This window comes from Leucoraja erinacea, chromosome 37 (assembly GCF_028641065.1).
Source record: "Leucoraja erinacea ecotype New England chromosome 37, Leri_hhj_1, whole genome shotgun sequence".
In the NCBI taxonomy this organism is placed as follows: Eukaryota; Metazoa; Chordata; class Chondrichthyes; order Rajiformes; family Rajidae; genus Leucoraja; species Leucoraja erinaceus.
This window is the reverse complement of record NC_073413.1, coordinates 2,149,337-2,170,540: the sequence shown is the minus strand read 5'-3', so window position 1 is coordinate 2,170,540 and position 21,204 is coordinate 2,149,337. Positions and strand designations below refer to the sequence as shown.

Sequence of the window (21,204 nt, the reverse complement as noted above, 5' to 3'; positions counted from 1 at the left end):
CGAAATTTATGTGAAAAATGTGAGTAAGGGCAATTCTTTTTTTAATTCCCGTTTCTTGGTCCATACACAGATGATGCGACTTTGTTACGGACAATCATGATATGGACCATTTTCGTGCTCTCTTCCCTACCCCTTACTTCCCTACCAGCCGCCTGTACTAGCCTTTTGTGAATCATTCATTAGGACACCAGATTCATCTCCATCTCAGAGCTCTGAAATCTCTCACCATTTGGATAATATGCTTTTTGATTTTTCTTGCCAAAATGAATAATACCCTCTGTAGCCCCCTTATGATCTCTTCACTGTGTCGTTGGCAAGTCAAGGTATCTTTATTTCATCCATGTTGTCTATTAATGTTTTGATCAAGAAACAGTGCTGGTTCAGTGGGTCAGCCGGAAACACAATCTATCCATTCCCCCTACAGATGCTCCCTGAGCTGCCGAGTTCCTCCAGCACTGTTGTTTCCATTAATGTTTTGACTTGGGGAGGAGATTAATTTGGGGGTAAGGTGTAGAGTGTGTGGATGTGATAAAGGATGAATCCTAGTGATATGTCCTCGAGCCTTAACATTTATCCTTATTTATAAACATTGTTTTTAGTCATTGGGGATTTGGTTTGCACTAACAAGATCAGCATCATAGTATGTGCCTAATTACCCGTGGGAAGTTGGTGGTGAACTGCTACCTTAAATTGCTACAGTCCCATTGGTGAAGGTACTGCATGCTGTAGGAGAGGGAGTTCCATAATTTACACCCAGTGACAATGAAGCATTAACAATTATATTTCCAAGGAGCATGGTGCTTGACTTGGATGGGAATCTGCAGGCTGTGGTGTTCCCATCAATCCAGTGGAATTGTCTTGAGCGAAAACCTCTTCCTCCACACATGCCACCAGACCAGTTGAGTTCCTCCAGCTTTTTTTTTTGTGTGTTTCTATGTGCTTGCTGCCCCTCGTGGATGTTGCAGGTTTAGGATGCGGAGTTGGAGTAGTCTAGGTGAGAAACTGCAGTGAAGTTTGTCAATGGCAGCCACTATACAGCAGTAGTCGCGGTAATGAATGGTTATGGTGGTAGATCAGGTGCCAAACAAGGGGGCTGCTTTGTCCTGGATATTGCTGCGATCCTGGTGTGTTATTGGATTTTTTCCATGTCCAGGCAAGTGGAGATTATTCCGTTACACTCCTGACCTGTGACATTGTTGCTGGAAAGGCTTTGGGATGTCAGGAAATGTGTCGTATCTCACCTCTGAACTTCTCTGTAGCCTCACTATTTGCGTGGCTGCTCCTGTTGAGTTTCAGATAAGTGGCGACCTGCAGGATGTTGATGGTGGTGATTTGTCTGTAGTACATCAATGGTAGGCGATTAGTTGATAAAGAACTAGAAAGTTACATATCCAAAGTTATTGCCAATGATAAGTCCGGTGCTAATGTAAGTAGATGAAATTGAGATTTAAAATGGTCACAACATGAAAAAATGTTACTGCACAAGACAAGGCCAGTCGGCTCCTAAAGTGCCAACTCTTTCGTAGGGAAATCCAGTTATCCATACTCCCGTTTTATTCCCTTTTATCATGCATTTATTTTTCAAAACTCATCATGCTTACTCAGAGAAATGCTCACTTTCTCTTTCTCATTTGCCTTCCCTCAGTGTTCTCTCCAAGGTCAGTCTTTACCCTGGTTGTTTTTTTGCACGTGGAAGCACATTTTCTGTTGTATCCCTAACCTCGGGTGCTCTCATTTTAATCAGGACCTATTATTGTGTGCCCCTGTCAGTGTCGCGGGAAAGATTCCATCCCAGCAAACTGCAGTGGAGCACCACATTCCTCCACCTCATCTCTGGCCCTGGGCCCGCGTAGCTGTTGACAAGCTGACAGCTTCTGACGGCTATGAATTGTAAATGTGCTTTCCGTTCATGGAGTTCAATGTACCAAGATGAGCTGCCTGAGGCTGCAGGTACCAGTTTGTAAATGTGCGCCTGCATATTGTCACTGTTTAACATTAGGATACAGTGCTGGTGGTGATGGGTCTATAACTCTACGTGGTTTTCTAACAGTTTTATGGGTGTAAGACCAGAATAGATGAGTTTCTCGTGTCCAGTCAGAATTTCCCAAATAACTCAAATATGATAGATTTACTTAATGAAAAACTGAACATCATTTATTGGGTTTAAAACGAATAGGCTTGCGAATTGGACTGAAAAAAATTAAGCAATATTTAAGAAGGGTGGAAGGAGAAAAACCAGTTTAACACTGACACCATTGAAATCTATCATCAGCCTCGTGTCAGTAAACAGATGAACAAATATAAGGTAATAAAGGAACACAAATTTGAGAAGGATAGATCACTGCTGTCTGATCGAGTACATTTTTTGAGACAGTCACGAGTTCGTTACATAGGGCAATATTTGCGTACAGTAAGGATTTCCATGGGACATTTGAAAAGGCTATTAGCAGAAGTAAAAGCCTCAAATTGGAAGTATGCTGATTAATTGGTAGGAAAGAACTGCAGATGCTGGTTTAAATCGCAGGTAGGCAAAAAATGCTGGAGTAACTCAGTGGGACAGGCAGCATCTCTGGAGAGGAATGGGTGCCGTTTCTTAGACTGATTAATTGGTAATTGGTTGACAGGTAGTTGGGATAAAAAGAATGAATGCCAATAGATGGGCAAGGATGCTTTGAAACGTTTGTTGCTGAGCGTATTTGTAAATGTTTTGAAGGAAAGGGAACAGAATGCCCTATATTACGGATTACAATAAATTGTGAGCCGCAGCAAGTATAAATGGGTTCAATGATCTGCAAAGAGCCAGGATATAAGGGAATAGTGCAGAAGAGAAATAAAAGAAAGCCCATTGTTCTAAATGATATGAGATTGGAAGACTTTTGTGTTCAGGTAGATCTCATATGAAAATTAACATGTAGGTACATGGCAAGAAACTAGGAAAGCAAATGGTAAGTTGGCATTTACTTCAAGAACACGGTGGTGTCAAGAATAGGGATGTCCTGCTCCATTTTTAATCCTGGTGAGGCTGAATGTGCAATGTTGTGTACTGGTCTGATGTTACCTAAGGAAGGATATTTTGTGATCGAGGGAGTCCACTGAAGTTTTATCCATTGATATCTGGATGTTAGTTTTGTCACATGGGAAGATAGTAAGCAAACTGGGCCTGTAAACTGTAAACCGACAAAATATTTTAGAGGATTGACAATGTAGGGGTGGAGTTGATGTATACCCCCATGACTGAGGCTTCTAGAAGCAGGGATCAGAGTCTCACAATATGGAGTCATGTATGTGGGACAGAGGGAAGTAGTTTCTGATGCAGTGGTCTGAAGAAGCAGCTCGGCCCGAAACTTCACCGATTCCTTCTATCCCATGGCATGCAACTCTACATTCGTGGCATATGCACCTCATTGGCAAGTCAGGGTTTATTACCAATTCCTAATTTACTTTTTAGAATTTAGTGATAAACTTCCATCTTGAGCCATTGCATCTTGTGTTCTGAAGGTGTTTATAGATACAGTGCGAAAACAGGCCCATCGTCTCACCAGGGACAATTTACACTTATACTAAACCAATTAACCTACAAACCTGTACATCTTTGGAGTGTGGGAGTAAACCGAAGATCTCGGACAAAACTGACGCGGTCATGGGGAGAACCTACAAACTCTGTACAGACAGCACCCATAGTCTGGATCAAACCCGGTTCTCTGGCACTGTAAGACAGTAACTCTACTGCTGCACCACCACGCCGCCCCTGAAGGTGCCTTTGCTATAATGTTGGGATTGGAATTCCAGGATTTTCGCTTGAAATCCACGAATCACTTGATTTGTCTGGAACAAGCTAGACCGTTCTACATCATTGGACCTGCAGAGTAAAAAATCTGAGCATTCTCATCCCTCTAAGGAGGAAATTTCTCATTTCAATCTTAAATGGTGGATTTTTATTGCTGAGACTTGAGTTTTCGACTCGTCAGTCAGGAAAACGCTTCTCAGCATGTATCCTATCAAGTCTTCTTAAAATCCTGTTTGTTTCATGGAGAACACTTCAATATTTGATGGCCTGACTCATAAATGACTGAACATTTACAACACAGAAAATGACCATTCGGCCCATATGTCTCTGCTGGTAGAAAAATACTTAACCAGCACCCTCCTGACTCCATTTACATATCCAGGTACTAAATTGTTCAAGGCCTCTCTCCCCACCACTCTTTCAAAAAGTGAGTGCCAGACTCCAACCAACTTTCTTCATCTAAATGTTCATATTATATCTGAAATGTCTGTCCATTCCCTCCACAGATGCTATGTGTAGGAAGGAATTGCAGATGCTGGTTTAAACTGAAGTTAGACACAAAACGCTGTGTCTGTCTTCGGTTAGGCAGGCAACATCTCTGGAGAGAAGGAACGGGTGACGTTTCGGCTTGAGACCCTTTTTCAGTCTGAAGAATGGCCTCAACCCAAAACGTCACCCTTTCCTTCTCTCTAGAGATGCGACCTGTCCCGCTGAGTTGCTCCAGCTTTTTGTGTCTACTCTCCACAGGTGCTGCCTGACCCATTGACTTCCTCCAGCACTTTGTTCTTTGTTTGATTCCAGCAACTGCAGTTTTTTGTGTCTCCTTTCTTTCTTCGTCTTCCCGCGATCATCTGCACCCCTCCTCCGCTGGTTTTAGACCACTCAACCATGGGAAGTGTGTCTTTCCTATATACTTATCAAGGTCTCTCACAATTTTATCTATCTCTTGGCCTTCTAAGTTCTGAAGAAAACAACTCAAGCTTGTCTGATGGTGCAGTAAAATTTCTGTGGTGGTAAATCTCCTGTGCATCCTCTACCATGAAAATTGACCTTTTTTACAATTTGATGAACAGAAGAGAGTCCGAGAAGTGCAGGTCAAATAAAAACCATTTGGCCCACAGTGTCCATACTGACCCATTTAGTTTAGTTTGGTTAAAGATTCAGTGTGTAAATAGGCCCTTTGACCCACCAAGCCTATGCCGACTAACGATCCCATACACTAACACTATCCTACACACTAGGGACAATTTTTCCTGAAGCCAATCAACCTACAAACCTGTACGTCTTTGGAGTGTAGGGAGGAGCTCCTTGGAAAACCCACAGTTATCGAGGGAACATGCAAACTCCGTACAGACACCACCTGGAGTTAGGGTTGAACCTGGGTCAATGGCGCTGTAAGGCAGCAACTCTACCGCCATGCTACTTTGCCGCTGTCAGTAATGTCTATAGTCACATCATTTACCCATGTTTGGTTCCTAGCCATCTTTGCCTTGTTGATTCAAGTGCTTGTCTAAATATTTCTTAAATATTGCAAGAATACTTGGCTCGACCTCTGCTGCAGGCATCACAGCAGTCTGCTGAAGCTGCCTGCTTCTTTCACAAAGACTAAGTGCATATCTGGCTGACTGTATTATGGTTTAGTCAAGTATTGGTTAAGGTTATTGGCTATTAGTATCCAGAAACACAGATCTAGAAGCAATTTAAATTTCAATCCCTCGCACCTCAACTCTCCAATCCACCAATCTGGTCAATAAAGCACCGTTTCACCGTCTCCAGGAAAAGTACATCTTCCCTTGTAGATAGAGAGCAAAACTATAAGCGGTAATGTACAACTTTTTCCAGGGAAGGATCTGTTGCCAATCCAAAACACGTATCATTCGCCTGAATAGTAAAGGGTCTTACTTCATGAGAAGTCCTGGCCACTGTTATTCTGACTACTCCGTGTTGTGGAGTTCAATTGCAGAGCGAGCATTTATTTTGGGAAATCTGATAAACGAGTGTAGACGCGAAAAGCTAGAGTAACGCAGCAGGTCAGGCAACATTTCTGGAGAAAAGGAATAGGTGACATTTTGAGTCGACACTCCTCTTCAGACTGCTAATTGAGTCATTAGGTTATAAAGTAATACAGCTCAGAAATAGGCCCTTAGGCTCAACTTGCCCACACCTGCCACCATGTCCCAGTTACACAAGCCCCACCTGCCCACGTTTGGTTCATATCCCTCCAAACCTGTCCTATCCATGTACCTGTCTAACTGTTTCTTAAATGTTGGGATAGTCCCACAACCACCTCCTCTGGCAGCTTGTTCCATACACCCACCACCCTTTGTGTGAAAAAGTTACCCCTCAGATTTCAATTAAATCTTTTCCCCTTCACTATAAACCTATGTCATCTGGTCCGCGATTCACCTACTCTGGGCAAGAGACTCTGTGCATCTACCCGATCTATTCCTCTCATATTTTAACGGACGGTATCCTTCATCATGAGAGGGGCAAGTTTCAATGTTTTAATTGTTTGGGTTAAGTGTTCACTAATTTTAGTTCTTTTTAAAAATACATTTTGATTAATTTCATTTTTGAATGTGAACATAAGCAACATTCAGAGATATTCATAGTTCCGGCAGCTGGTTTTGCCTGGGGATGTGTGCGACTTTACCAGCTGTCTAAGCTCTGCAGGGACTTGTCGATCAGGACTTGGTGTGTCATAACGCCCATTGCCAGCCAGCAATCGCATTGGAACCTCACCCCTCCAGAAAATGCTGTGCTTCTGTGCGGGGATGGGAGCTGGCATAGGAAGTTTGCTGTTAATTGTGTCAGACTACACAACTGCGCTGAGGGTCAGGCTGATCCAGGAGTCGTGGATAGCGATTCAGGGGGTCACTCCAGAGCTTTGATATTAATTAAATTTGTGACATCGGACTTCCTCGCAGCCAGCACTTTGGAAAGATGGACTGCAGGAATAATTTCAAAATCAGGAGGAACTGTGGAGAGATCTCAAAGCCTGCAGACTGCCACAAAAAAACAATTAAAAAGGTTAATCTGAAGGAACTAGAAGGCAAAATTAATGAAGTTGTGATGTGGCAGTGTAAAGCCTTAGTTCAACCTCTTCCACTGTGCTATGTTCAAATCTCGGCTGTGTAATGCAGGAAGGATATATTGGTTCTGGAGGGACTGCACTGAAGATTCATCAGAAAGTTGAGGGCAGTTGGCATGGCCTGGTCTTCTATTTCCTAGTTGTGCCAGATTAAGCAACTGACACAAAAGGGTCTGGACACGCTAGAGGCAAGAAACATGTTCCCAATGTTGGGGGAGTCCAGACCAGGGACCTCAGTTTAAGAATAAGGAGTAAGGCATTTAGAACGGAGACGGGAAAACATTTTTTCTGACAGAGAGTTGCGTGTCTGTGGAATTCTCTGCCTCAGAGGGCGGTGGAGGCAGGTTCTCTAGATGCTTTCAAGACAGAGATAGATAGGGCTCTTAAAAATAGTGGAGTCAAGGGATATGGGGAGAAGGCAGGAACGGGGTACTGATTGGGGATTCAACCATGACCGCATTGAATGGTGGTGCTGAGGGTCAGGCCTACCCCTGCACCTATTGTCTATTGTCTATCAGATCTTCACACAATTGTTAGTTCAATTTAGTTTGGTTTAGAGATACATCGTAGATACAGGCCCTTCGGCCCACTGAGTTTGGGCCAACCGGTGTTCCCCGCACATTAGCACTATCCTACACACACAAGGGACAATTTACACTTATAACAAACCAATTAGCCTATAAACCTGTACGTCTTTGGAGTGCTGGAGGAAACCAAAGATCTCCCTGGCCGCAGGGAGAATGTATAAACTTCGTACAGACATCACCCATAGTTGGGATCGAACCCGGGTCTCCGGCACTGCAAGCGCTGTAAGGCAGCAATTCTATTGCTGTGCCACCGTGCCTTTTAATTATATATTTAGCATACAGTAGTAAACACGATGAAGAGCTGAAGAGCAACAAGAGCACAAAATTGGCAATGCATGCCAATTGTCAATCGCTGTCTGAAACTGCTTCAGTCAGAAGCCAGACCTTTCAGTCCAACCAAAATCAATGTTGAATCCATAGTGTTTAATTGTACTATGCACAAACAATGGAACAATGAAATTGTTACTTTCAGCAGCCTCTAAACACAATATTCATAGATAATATATGATAAATGATAAATTAATAATTGTCCATACTAGTGCAATAAAAGCCCGAAGCTCCGAGTGCAACTAAGGATAGTTCATTGTTTAGTGCTTTAGAGCCTGATGGTTGTTGAGAAGAAGCTTTCTATTCGTAAAGCTTGTTGGTCAAGGTTATCGGAATGAAGACATTGTTCAATGATTTATGCCTCCTTTACCTTCTTCCTGACGGTAGGAGTGAAATGAGAGCATGTGGTGTAGATGATGCTGGCAGCCTTTTTGTGACCCCGCCTTCTGTAAATTCCTTAGATGGTGGAGGGGGTCAGTACTCTTGATGGACTGGGGGGGGGTCCAACACTTTTTGTAATCTCCTTTGTTTGAGTTGCCAAACCAGGCCGTGATAATTTGATTTAAAAAAAGCATTGAGGATGATCCTGAAGAAGCAGACACATAAATTATTAAATGAAAACTTAAATGTGATTTGTGAAATTCTGATTTTAGTTTTCAAGAGTTGGGCTGGTGTGAACGTGACAAGAGAAATTCAGTCTCCAATGTAAAGTCCTGCACGCCGTCATTTTTAAATTCCCAATGTTAATTCCTCTGCTACACTTGGGCTTCATATTGTGACACCACTGTTCCTGGCAATATTGGTCATTCTCCTGTGTAGGAACTGCAGATGCTGGTTTACACTGAAGATAGACACAAAATGCCGGAGTAACTCAGCGGGTCAGGCAGCATCTCTGGAGAGAAGGAATAGGTGACAAAGTTTCAGGTCGAGACCCTTCGTCAGACCGAGAGTCACGGAGAGGAAGAGTAGAGGTATGAAAATGTACAGAATTCTTCTGGCAGTCAAGCCTAGAGAAAATTTTGACTAAGAGTTATTTGTAAACATTGTAAAATTATCCCTTTTTTTAAATAGACTCTGCGGATCCTTTGTCAGCGTATTTAGGGTCATAATAATGGCTGAATAAAATGGATTTTAATCTGCTTTGAATTAGACTGAGTTAGTCTGCTGTGTGTTGCAGTCCACCACCGATTCTTTGGCTGACAGTGATCTCATTGCACACTTTGCATGTGATGGAAACTGGCTATGTAACTAATTACACCCTCCTGTCTCCGTTACTGTCTTTCCACTCAGCAGACTTTAGTGCAGTGTGAGATACTCAGACAGAGAAGCTTGTGCTCGAGTGAACATACGAATTTCAAACAAATGATTAATACATAGACATCAAATTTTGATTTGGAATATTTGAAGGAATATTGTCCGGATTAAAGTGGTCCAGCAGTTGCCACAAAATCTATGGTGGACCTGTAGTTCCAAGGTCCAATCGCAACCGACGTGGAACTTGCGGATTCTGCAGTTGGTGGGCAAGAAGGAGCAGAGGGCTTCTACTGTCAAATGGACGTACGGTCCTTGGTACTTGCTCCTCGCCATGTTTGACGTCAGAGTCCCAAAACAGACATTCTCTAACAAGCTTTATAATGGTTAGAAATCACCAGGTGGACCGAGGTAAAGGTTCATGGATGCCCTCGAAGGAGATCTGTTTTGTGAGCTTGATGTCAAACATGTGAATGACAGTGCTGACTCTAATTATGACCATAATGCTGCAGGCAGGGGGGGGTCCTTGGAGAGAGCGCCAATGTGTTGGTTTGCTTAGCCTGCCTGTGGGTTTGGACGATTTTGTGGAGACAACATTGACTGTTTCTCCTGTGCTCTCATTTCTACATGGTGAAACCAAAATGTATAAAAATGGCCTTTATTAAAATCTGACAATTTGCACTTTAACCACATGTAATTTTTTTAAATTACATATCTCAAATTGTGGATTGCAGGGGCAAATAAATAAATGACGGGTCTTTGTCCCAAACATTATGGAGGGCACTGTATGAAGTGAATCGTGTTTTTCAAGGTTTGTTGTGACACTTTTCTGTTGGAAGGTGATGTTGTACAGCGGGCTGGGTTGGAAAACCTTTGTTTTACGGATGTTAAATCTGGGCGGTTAGGGCAACACGGTGGTGCAACGGTAAAGTTGTTGCCTTACAGTGACAGAGACCCGGGTTCGATTCTGACTAATGGGTGTTGTCTGTACGCAGGTAGTACTTTCTCCCTGTGACTGTACTTTTTTTCCTAGTGCTCTGGGTTCCTTCCGCACTCCAAAGATGGTCAGGTTTGTAGGTTAATTTGGCCTTGGTAAAAAATTTAAAATGATCTTTAGTGTGTCGGATAGTGCTAGTGTACGGAGATCACTGGTCGGTGTGAATTCGGCGGGCCATAGTGCCTGTTTCCGAGCTGTATCTCTAAACTAAACAAAACTCAAATGTATGCTTCAATGAGCAAGATAGCAATGATTTGGAGCTTGCCCTCTGTATACATGTACACAGCACCTGCAAAAGTTAGTTCAACTGACATTGGGTGATCTGGTTTCTAGATTGAAGGCAATCTAGGTTCAATACTTTCCCATTAGTTCAGTTCCAACTGGCAGCTTTGAAGGTGTACAGCATTGTAACGAGGTTGAAAAGGTGTCAGAATAATGGCGTCTGTCTTGCTCGAAATTGATCTGTACTGAGATTGGATCTGTTCTGGAGCAGTTGGTTAATATCATGGCATCACAAAAGCAGGCCTTTGGCCATTTTAGGAAAAGGGTGCTTGAGATAATGAGCTTAATCCCGGCACAACACTCCTGTCTTACTTACCAACAGGGAACTTGTTTGTTTCAGGCAAATTTGGGAAAGATGCTCCACATAATCATCACAATTACCGGAGTCAAAGATTTTAGTGAGACTGAAAAAAAGTCATGTATAGTGTTTGGTATTATTCCCTAGATTTTCTGAGAGTTGTCATGTTAATAATGACTTTGAGGACGGCATGGTGGTGCAGCGGTAGAGATGCTGCCTGACAGCGGCAGAGACCCAGGTTTGATCCTGACCACAGGTCTGTCTGTACCGAGTTTGTACGTTACCCCGTGACCGTGTGGGTGCTGTGGTTTCCTGACACATTCCAAAGAAGTACAGGTCAATTGGCTTTGATAAAATTTGTAAATTGTCCCTAGTGTGTAGGATAGGGCTAGAGTTCCCTGATTGTTATTAATGGGGAATTGATGATCATTTCATTGACTGTCAAAGCCACATGTTTACACTTTCTGGTGTTGCTGGTTGTTAACTTGGTACTTAAGTGCTGCAAATATAGCTTGCCATTTAGAAAACATAGAAAACATAGAAAATAGGTGCAGGAGGAGGCCATTCGGCCCTTCGAGCCAGCACCGCCATTCATTGTGATCATAGCTGATTGCAATAGATCACAATTTATCAATCTGTAGCTGAATACTTTCTGAATTTTGCTGCATGCACGCAATAGTATCTTTATTTACTGAGAAGTTGTAAATTTGTGCAATGTTTGTAAATGTCCCAATTTGGAAAGATGGTCCCAGAATGGCGGCGCGACTCACCCGTTGCAGCGGCCCCTACAGCCTGTCTGTCTTTTTTTTATTTTTTGTCTAGTTAAATGTAGTGTTGGTGTTTTTTTAATACTGGTTTTAAATGTGTATATGTGGGGGGCGGGGGGGGGGGAAACTGTTTAAAATCTCTTCCCTGTCCGGGAGACCCGACCTTTTCCCTGTCGGGTCTCCGTTGTCGTTGGGGCCTAGCACCGTGGAGCGGCCTCCAACCTGAATGACCCGGGGGCTCGGGAGACTGCGGAGCTGAGGACTACTCACCATTGTTGGGCTGGCCGGCCTCGGAGCGTGGGGAGCGGTGGTGACTCGCTGCTGCGGACCGACTCCTGGGGCTCGGAGGCTCCAGCTGCAGCCGCAGGTCTGGTGGACTGGGACATCGGGAGCTCGCGGGTCCGGGGGGAGAGACCGCTTCCCGGAGCTCCCGCAACGCGACTTCTCCAGCCCGTGTCGCAGGGTTGGAACGACCCGGAGCGGGGACGTACATCGCCCGGCACGGCTTCATGGCCGTGGGACATTACAGCGCTCGCCGGGGGCTCCAACATTGTGACTTTTAGACCGGGAGCGGGGCCGTAAATCGCCCGGCACGGCCTAAAATGGCCGTGGGACTTAGCATCGCCCGCCTGGGGCTTGGACATCGGGAGAGAAATGGAGAACAGGGTAGAGAAAAGACTTTGCCTTCCATCACAGTGGGCATCACAGTGGGTTCTCTGTGATGGATGTTTGTGTGAATTAAATTGTGTGTATGTCTGTAGGAAATTGTCTTTGTTTGTATGGCTGTGGAAACGGAATTTCGTTTGAGCCTCACTGAGGCTCAAATGACAATAAATGGTATTGTATTGTATTGTATTGTAAGAATGGAAAGATGGTCATTGAAGGAACTGATGGTGGGCCTGGAACACTGCCTCAAGGAATTCCTACAGTTATGTTCTGGTTGATTCATAAATATATTTCCTTATGGGACATATAACTCCGCACAGGGGGTGTTTCTTTCATATTTCCCATTGGCCAGGTTTGTTTCAGCTTCTTATGTCACAAACTCTCAACTTGGTCTTGATTGCAAGGGGAGCTATTCTTATCTTACCTTTGGAGTTCAGCTCTTGTGTTGCAAAAACATCTGATGTAGATTTTAGAGGTCTTGTTGTGAGGGTGGGGGAAATTTGTGTTAAATGTGTTAACTTTGGTAATGTGAGGGTGGGGGAAATTACCAATCAAATGCATCCTGCAGGATTTAAATTAAAAAGTGAAGTGACTTTCAATCGAGCCTTTAACATTCCTGGTGCATTGAAAAGGACCGTGCAGCCATGTAGTACATTTGAAGTCACTGTCATTGGTAATCCAGTGCAACTGTTATTTTGCAAATCTCATCCGTGGCAAACAATGGCTGTGAAGTCTAATCGCTGATGCGCACGATGAGAATCTATGACAGCGATGATTAATGTGGCAGGGTTTCATGCGTATAGCCGGGAACCATTTTTTGTGGATCTTGCTCAGTTGTTGCATGCTGGTCTTGTTAAGGGCTGCCAGTTAATTCTGTCATGATTTATTTGCATGGGAGCCTTGGGGTTGATGCTACATTATTGGAAATCCTTTGCAGATGGTTGTAGAAGAATTTGTACAGATAAATCTTCTTTTCCTGCCTTGCCGCCATTTCCATTCAAGGTTTGGTCTTCCAATCCACCAAGTACCGAGGAGTGCACTTTTAAGCAGCACAATAAAGTGCCCAAGCCATGGTCCTAAAACCATAAAGACGCTAGGACCAGTACATTGTAGATCTTTAGAGGTGGCACATGCTCAATGTTTGAGTATTGTTCATTGTTGGCTTGCTGTATCCTTGCCCAGGGAACCTGCAGTGGAGATGGCACTGCCCCAATACAAATCAACATTCTTCAATTATCAATGTCAAATTAGGCATGGGGATATCAGTCCCGGATATCAACCAGGTAAGGGTCCTAGCCCAAAACACCAACTATCCAGTCTGAAGAACAAATCCATTTGGAACCTTTTATCCAGGGTGGAGGAAAGGAAAGGGTGATGTTTTGGGTCGGATCCCAAAGGTTCTGATAATAGACTCAATAGACTCATGCTGGAGTAACTCAGCGGGTCAGGTAGCATATCTGGAGAAAAGGAATAGGTGACATTTCATGTCGGAACCCTTCTGCAGGCTAGAGGTCTGAACAGTTTCTCCAGTCTGAAGAAGGGTTCTGACCTGAAAAGTCACCCTTTTTTTTCTCCAGAGATACTGCCTGACCTGCTGAGTTACTCCAGCATTTTATGTCTATCTTTGATATTAACATGGCATGATGTTCGGCACAGATGTTGTAGGCCCAACTGCCTGCTCTAAGCTATATTCTTCCTTGTTCTATGTTCTCAACTGGTTGGACACGAGAAGAATTCACTTGATTACCTTTGAATTAACTCCATGTTATTTTTGCATACACTTATGGAGGCCTCTGTTTAATATCTGAACTGAACGATGACACTCCTGACAATGATGTTGCTTTCTGTGCGTGGAGTATGGCAAACTATAGATCTTTGCTTTATGCTGGGCCTCGCCTTGGCATGTCTGTGTTTGTTAGAGGACAGTGCCTCACTCTTGGGTCTCATTTGCAGTCTCCTGTGGTAACAAGCTTGGACTGGCGCTCACTTTAAATGCAGATCAGCAGTGTACCTTGTGCTCTGCACACCCACACGCTAGAAGCGGATGAGTCATGGTATTTGGTTTTATTGGTGAGTGAATGAGGACGTTGTGACTCTTAACATGGTGGAAGAAATGCTGCACTGAAAGGAAAGGCTCGGGCTAAGATTGAGAGGGCAGGATCCCATTGAGGTTGGGAGAGATCATGCATAAAGGTGTGCTGCTATCGGGGAGGGGTGAGACCCAGAATCGCAGCCTCGAATAAAGTAGGAGATAAACTGCAGATGCTTTGAGGGCCTGTCTCACATGTAATTTCTTTTTGGCTTCTTGCCGGCACCCGTCATAGTCGCAGCAGGTTGCCGATAATTTTAAAAATGTTGAAAATCCAACGGCGACCAGAAAAATGTACGACTCTTTGGGCGACTACTCACGACTAAACAGGCGTCACGTGTCGGCTTGTACACGCTAGAATTTAGAAGTCGGCTTGTACACGCTAGAATTTAGAAGTCGGCTTGTACACGCTAGAATTTAGAAGATTGAGGGGGGATCTTATAGAAACTTACAAAATTCTTAAGGGGTTGGACAGGCTAGATGCAGGAAGATTATTCCCGATGTTGGGGAAATCCAGAACTAGGAGTCACAGTTTAAGGATAAGAGGGAAGTCTTTTAGGACCGAGATGAGAAAATCATTTTTTACACAGAGAGTGGTGAATCTGTGGAATTCTCTGCCACAGAAGGTAGTTGAGGCCAGTTCATTGGCTATATTTAAGAGATGTGGCCCTTGTGGCTAAAGGGATGGAGAGAAGGCAAGGATGGGATACTGAGTTGGATGATCAGCCATGATCATATTGAATGGCGGCGAAGGCTTGAAGGGCCGAATGGCCTACTCCTGCACCTATTTTCTATGTTTCTGTGACATGTCGTGGGGAGACGTCTGTATGGTCGTGAATAGTGGCCCAAAGAGTCGTACCTTTTTCTCGTCACCGCTGGATTCTCAACATTTTGAAAATTTTCAGCGACCTGCTGTGACCTGATGCGAAGAAATCGCGTAAGTGGGACAGGCCATTTCTGCTGCTTGGATGGAGGCAAAGGACTCCATGGTACTATTGAAAGAACAGCAGCAACGTTCTCCCTGGTGTAAAAGCTAATATTTACTCCTTAACTCACATCACATAAAATAAATCAGAAGGTCTGGTTATTCATCTTATGATTAATTATTTTGGGCAAATAAGCTGCTGATTTGCAACAATGATTGCAAGTCAATGTTTCAGTGATTATAAAATACATGAGACTACAGGTGCTAGAATCTTGAACAAACAACAAAGTGCTAGAGAAACCTGGCCAGGCCAGGCAGCATCTGTGGCAGGTGATTTGCAGACGCCGGTTCGGGTTGAGATCCTCCATCCCGAAAGGGCCCCAGCCCGAATCCTATTGCATTTAATCTCCTGACGTGGCTTCTATGTTAGCGAGACCAAGCATAGACTAGGTGAGGCAGAGTTCCCAGTTACTAACCAGTTTAACTCCCCTTCCCCTTCCCATTCCGAACTTTTTGTCCTTGGCCTCCTCGATTGCCAGAGTGAGTTTACTTGCAAACTGGAACCTCATATCCGCTTGGGTAGTTTACACTCCATTGATATGAACAATGAATTCTTCTGTTTCAAGTAATGCCCCTCTACCTTCCCTCTCTTTTCCTTTTCCCACGCACGCCGTCATCCCAGTGGGCTCACGTTTTCTCCACCATCGCCCACTACCCCAGTCACCCCGCTCCTTTCCCCTGCTCCATACGCTCATTCCCCTCCCATCCCTGGGTTCCCCATTTCTTTTTTATGCCCCTTCTTTCCCCTGTTCCATTCCACATATTTCCTTCCTTCTGATTTAACATTTCACTCCTTTACTTATTTAGTTTTGATGGTGTGTAAGCTACCCAAGCGGAATATAAGGGGTTGTTCCACTGTCCACTGAGTCTGCGCCGACCAGAGATCCCTGTACACTATCCTGAGAGAATGAATCAGCTGGGCTTGTGCACTCTGGAGTTTAGAAGGATGAGAGGGGATCTTATTGAAACATATAAGATTGTTAAGGGTTTGGACACGCTGGAGGCAGGAAACATGTTCCCGATGTTGGGGGAGTCCAGAACTAGGGGCCACAGTTTAAGAATAAGGGGTAAGCCATTTAGAACGGAGATGAGGAAACACTTTTTCTCACAGAGTTGTGAGTCTGTGGAATTCTCTGCCTCAGAGCGCGGTGGAGGCAGGTTCTCTGGATGCTTTCAAGAGAGGGCTCTGGAAGATAGCGGAGTCAGGGGATAGGGGGAGAAGGCAGGAACGCGGTACTGATTGGGCATGATCAGCCATGATCACATTGAATGGCCTACTCGAAGGGCCGAATGGCCTACTCCTGCACCTATTGTCTATTGTCTATCCTACACACTAAAAACAGTTTATAACAGTTTCACCGAAGCCAATTAACCTATAAATCTGTACGTCTTTGCAAGTGGGCGGAAACCGGAACACCCGGCGAAAACCCATGTGGTTCACAGGGAGAACGTACAAACTCCGTACAGACAACACCAGTAGTCAGGATCAAACCCGGGTCTCTGGCGCTGTCAGGCAGCAACTCTTAACGCTGCGCCCCGTGCTGCTTTATCTGACATCCTTTGTCTCCTTTTACCTCTAGTCTTTGTTGCTATCTCCACCCATCTGCCAATCATTCCCCTCACGTGTTTATGACTTGCCAAGCTTTGCCCCAAACCAAACTCTCTCTTCCAGCTTTCTCCCCTGACCCCGAAGTCTGAAGAAGAGTCCTGACCACGAGACATCTGTCCTTTCCCTTCACTGAGTTCCTCCAGAATTGTATTTTTTGCTCAAGATTCCAGCATCAGTAGACTCTTGTGCCTCCATGTTTCTCAGCCGGCTGGAGGCAGGTGTTGAGATCAACCTCTGCATTTAACAGATTAGCCATGATCACAATGAATGGCGGTCGGTGCTGGCCCGAAGGGCTGAATTGGCCTCCTCCGGCACCTATTTCTAACATTGCTCTCCCACCAAGACCACACAACTGGATTCACTTTCTCATGGAAAGGGCGATCGATAGATAGTGAAGACCCCAAAAAACCCCACAAACCTATTATTTGGCAACAAGGTGAATCTTTAATTGAATTCAATTGAAATATATAACATGAAAACACCCCCTTTCAGTCAACCAGCATCCATATCGATCACCTAGTTTCACCTATTCACACTTTAACTCCCCCTCCCATTTCCACACTGACCTTTCTGTCCTGGGCCTCACTCCATTGTCGGCACAAATTGGAGGAACTGCACGTCATATTTTGCTTCGGAAGCTTACACCCCAGCGGTATGAACATTGACTTCTCTAACTTCGTAGCCCTTGCTTTCCCTCTCTGCATCCCCTCCCCCTTCCCAGTTCTCCAACCAGCCTTACTGTCTCCGACTACATTTTATCTCTGTACTGCCCACTCCCCTGACATCAGTCTGAAGTAGGGTCTCGACCCGAACCATCACCCATTCCTTCTCTCCAGAGATGCTGCCGGTCCCGCTGAGTTACTCCAGCATTTTGTGTCTACCTATTCCCTAGTTCTACGTTATTCCCCTTGGTCACATCCACTCCCTACACACCAGGGGCAATTTTACCGAGGCCAATCAACCTTTTAATTATGCCAATATATTACTGCCAATGCCAGGAGCTCTTAATTTGTATATTAATGTCTAATGCAGCAACGAGAATGTCTAGTTGGGATCCTACGTCTTTGGGATGTGGATGGTAACCAAAGCACCTGTAGGAAACCCACAGGGTCACAGAGAAAACAGGCAAAATCCACCTGAGGTCAGAATTGAAGTCAAGCTTCTGGCTATGTGTGGCAGCAGCTCTACCAGCTGTATCATTGTGCTGCCTCCAGACCATTTTTTCTCTGGGATTAGATTTCTATGGCCCTTATGCATAGTTGTTGAGATTTCAGTATATGACAGAAAGCGGGATGGCATAGGCCTGTTAGCTTGACATCTATCACTGGTAAAAATGGTGAAAATGGCAAATGTGATTATGGAAGAGCTATCGGAAAATCTAGAAATCGTTGTGCAATCAAGCACAATCAGCATGGCTTCATGAAAGGGAAGTCATGTTTGACAAGATTGCTGGATCTCTTTAAGGACCGAACAAGCAGAGTGCAAAAAGAGCAATGCTTTTGGATTTCCAGAAGGCATTCTAGTTACGGCATTAGACATTAATATACAAATGAAGAGTTCCTGGCATTGGCAGTAATATATTAGCATAAATAAAATATTGGCAAACAGAAAACAGCAGAGATTTCATGTCTGCAAGGTTATATCACTGGGATCTGTGCTGGGGCTTCAACCATTTACAATTTACATTAATGATTTGGATGAAGGGACTGAGTACATTACAGTCAGATTTTCAGATGGTACAAAAATAAATGTGAAAGTAAGGAAGAAGATAGGGGTAATCCTAAGGGGAAAGTTTGAGCTAGTTTTCCTACTTCCAATGGCATCGGAGCCAAGGCTGAGACTGGTTAACTTATGATGAGTGTTCGGGGGCACAGGCTGGAGTTTAGAATGATGAGGGGATACCTCATTAAAACTTACCGAATAGTGAAAGGCATAGATAGAGTGGATGTGGAGAGGATGTTTCCACTAGTGGGAGAGTCTAGGAACAGAATCCATAGCCTCAGAATAAAAGGACATACCTTTACGAAGGAGATGTGGAGGAATTTATTTAGTCAGAGGGTAGTGAATCTGGAATTCATTGCCACAGACGGCTGTGGAGGCCATTGGGTATTTTTAAGGCGGAGATTGACAGATTCTTGATTAGTTAGGGTGTCAGGGGTTGTGGAGAGAAGGCAGGAGAATAGGCTTGAGAGGGAGAGATAGATCAGTCATGATTGAAAGGCGGAGAAGACTTGATGGGCCGAATGGCCTGATTCTACTCCTAGACCGTATGAAGTTATACTGGAGCAAGATTTGCTGTGAAACAGCATGGAGACAGGATCTTCGGTCCACCAAGTTCATGCCAACCATCAACTACGTATTTACACCAATCTCATTTTTTACCCCCCCCCACATCTGTATCAGCTGGCATCTAATTTTAGCAATTATGGGGAGCAATTTACAGTGGCCAATTAATCCCCCATCCTGCATGCTTTTGGGATATAGGAGGAAGCAGGAGCAGCCAGGAAAACCCCATGCAGTCACAGATAGAATATGCAGACTTCATGCGGGCAGCACCTGAGATTTAACTTGGGTCGTTGGCACTGAAAGGCGATGGCTCTATTAGCTGTGCAAATGTAATGCTTGGTCCTCCAATCATTCTCGACTGCCCCTCCGTTAGTTCCCCACCATTCTCGACGGCCCCCAGCGGTTCTGCTCCCAGCGGCATGGTACCATTTATCCGAGTTTTAACGCATTGTAGAGCAGGCTACAGGGGCCATATTAACCTCCGGTCTCGGTTATTATGCTGCGATTGCAGTGAGGTGTGGGAAGGGTAGCCACTATGTTGCTCAAAATGGACACCATGTCGGAGGGATGACCGCTTCTGTGCTCAGGGAAGCTGCTCAATGCTGAGTCACCAGGTGGAAAGAGGCCAAATAAGCCACACCTTAAATTCCCTGGCACAGGAAGGGTGAGGAGGCTGCTCACTTCCAGACATGATTTAGGCCTGCGGTTGCCATGGAAACAGCTGCACTGACACCAAAGGTTTTGGATGGAGTGTGTTTATCATTGCAGCCCCCAAGGGGCGGCAGCTTGTGGTCTGCCTAAACTCATAGCTCCTGGGTTTTGCCATTGCTCTGGGCAAGACTGAGCTGTGCAGCCATGCTTGTGTATATATAAACAGACACACACACACACTGACACGGTACTGCTCTCACGTTGATGTGATGGTTGAGAAACGGAAGGAAGGCTTTTGGATTTTGTTCTGGGCTTTGTTGCCATAGTGATGTGGTGTTCTGATTGAGTTGTCCAGTCTCTTTTTAAAATGTTATGTCGGAGCTGAGAGTCCAGTTTGGGCTGTTTTTCCGGACTATTTCTGGAGCATAGTCCCTGCCCTACAAGCTCTTTCATTGCAGCCAGCTGTTAGATCACGGAGGGGCCTTGCCGGGGCAGACTGAGTTGCAGTTTGATTTGCTTCCTTTGTAAACAGGCCAGAACTGCTGCAGCATTTAACTCTGGTTAGCAAGTGTCTCCCAAACAGCTGCCATTAGATGCCACAACCTGGTGTACTTTGCAGTTGACATTGGAGTCGTGTTAAACTGGTCCCACCAACCCAGTTTCAAAACTTCTATCGGAGAAATAAAAAGGGTTACCGAACAGTCTTGTACGTCGAAAGCTATGTCAGCTGCTGTGGTAACATGATCATTCCGGTCTGACACTGAATCATTCACAAGGGGATAATCTCAGATGAATTCCCTGGTTTGATCTGAATTTGGTGATCTCAGACAGGGATTGCAGTCTAAACATGAGGCGGCACAGTGGTGCCTGACAGCGCCAGAGACCCTGGTTCGATCCTGACTACGGGGGTGTTGTCTGTACGGAATTTGTACGTTCTCCTCGTGACTGCTTGCTTTTTCTCCAGGTGCTCTGGTTTCCTTCCACATTCCAAAACCATACAGGTTTATAGGGTAATTGACTTTGGTAAAATTGTAAATTGTCCCTAGTGTGTTGAATGGTGGTTGTGTGTGGGGATTGCTGGTCGGAGCAGACTGCCAGTTAGCACGGACTTGGTGGGCTGAAGGGCCTAATTCTGTGCTGTTTCTCTAAACTTAATGTGAGAGATGGACACAAAATGTTTAAGAATAAGGGGTAAGCCATTTAGAACGGAGATGAGGAAACACTTTTGCACGCAGAGAGTTGTAAGTCTGTGGAATTCAGAGGGCGGTGGAGGCAGGTTCTCTGGATACTTTCAAGAGAGAGCTAGATAGGGGTCTTAAAGATAGCGTAGTCAGAGGATATGGGGAGAAGGCAGGAATGGGGTACTGATTGGGGATGATCAGCCATGATCACATTGAATGGTGGTGCTGACTCAAAGGGCCGAATGGCCTACTCCTGCACCTATTGTCTATTGTCTAAATGCTGGAGTAACTCAGTAGGACAGGCAGCATCTCTGGAGAGAAGGAATGGGTGACTTTTCAGGTTGAGACCC

General features: G+C 44.7%; 1 protein-coding gene across 5 annotated transcripts in view; it reads left to right on the top strand.

Annotated features, from left to right (window-relative positions):
- The window catches only part of tcf20 (transcription factor 20), an 85,915-nt gene that overhangs the window by 5,456 nt on the left and 59,255 nt on the right, over positions 1 to 21,204 (top strand). The window lies entirely within an intron of this gene.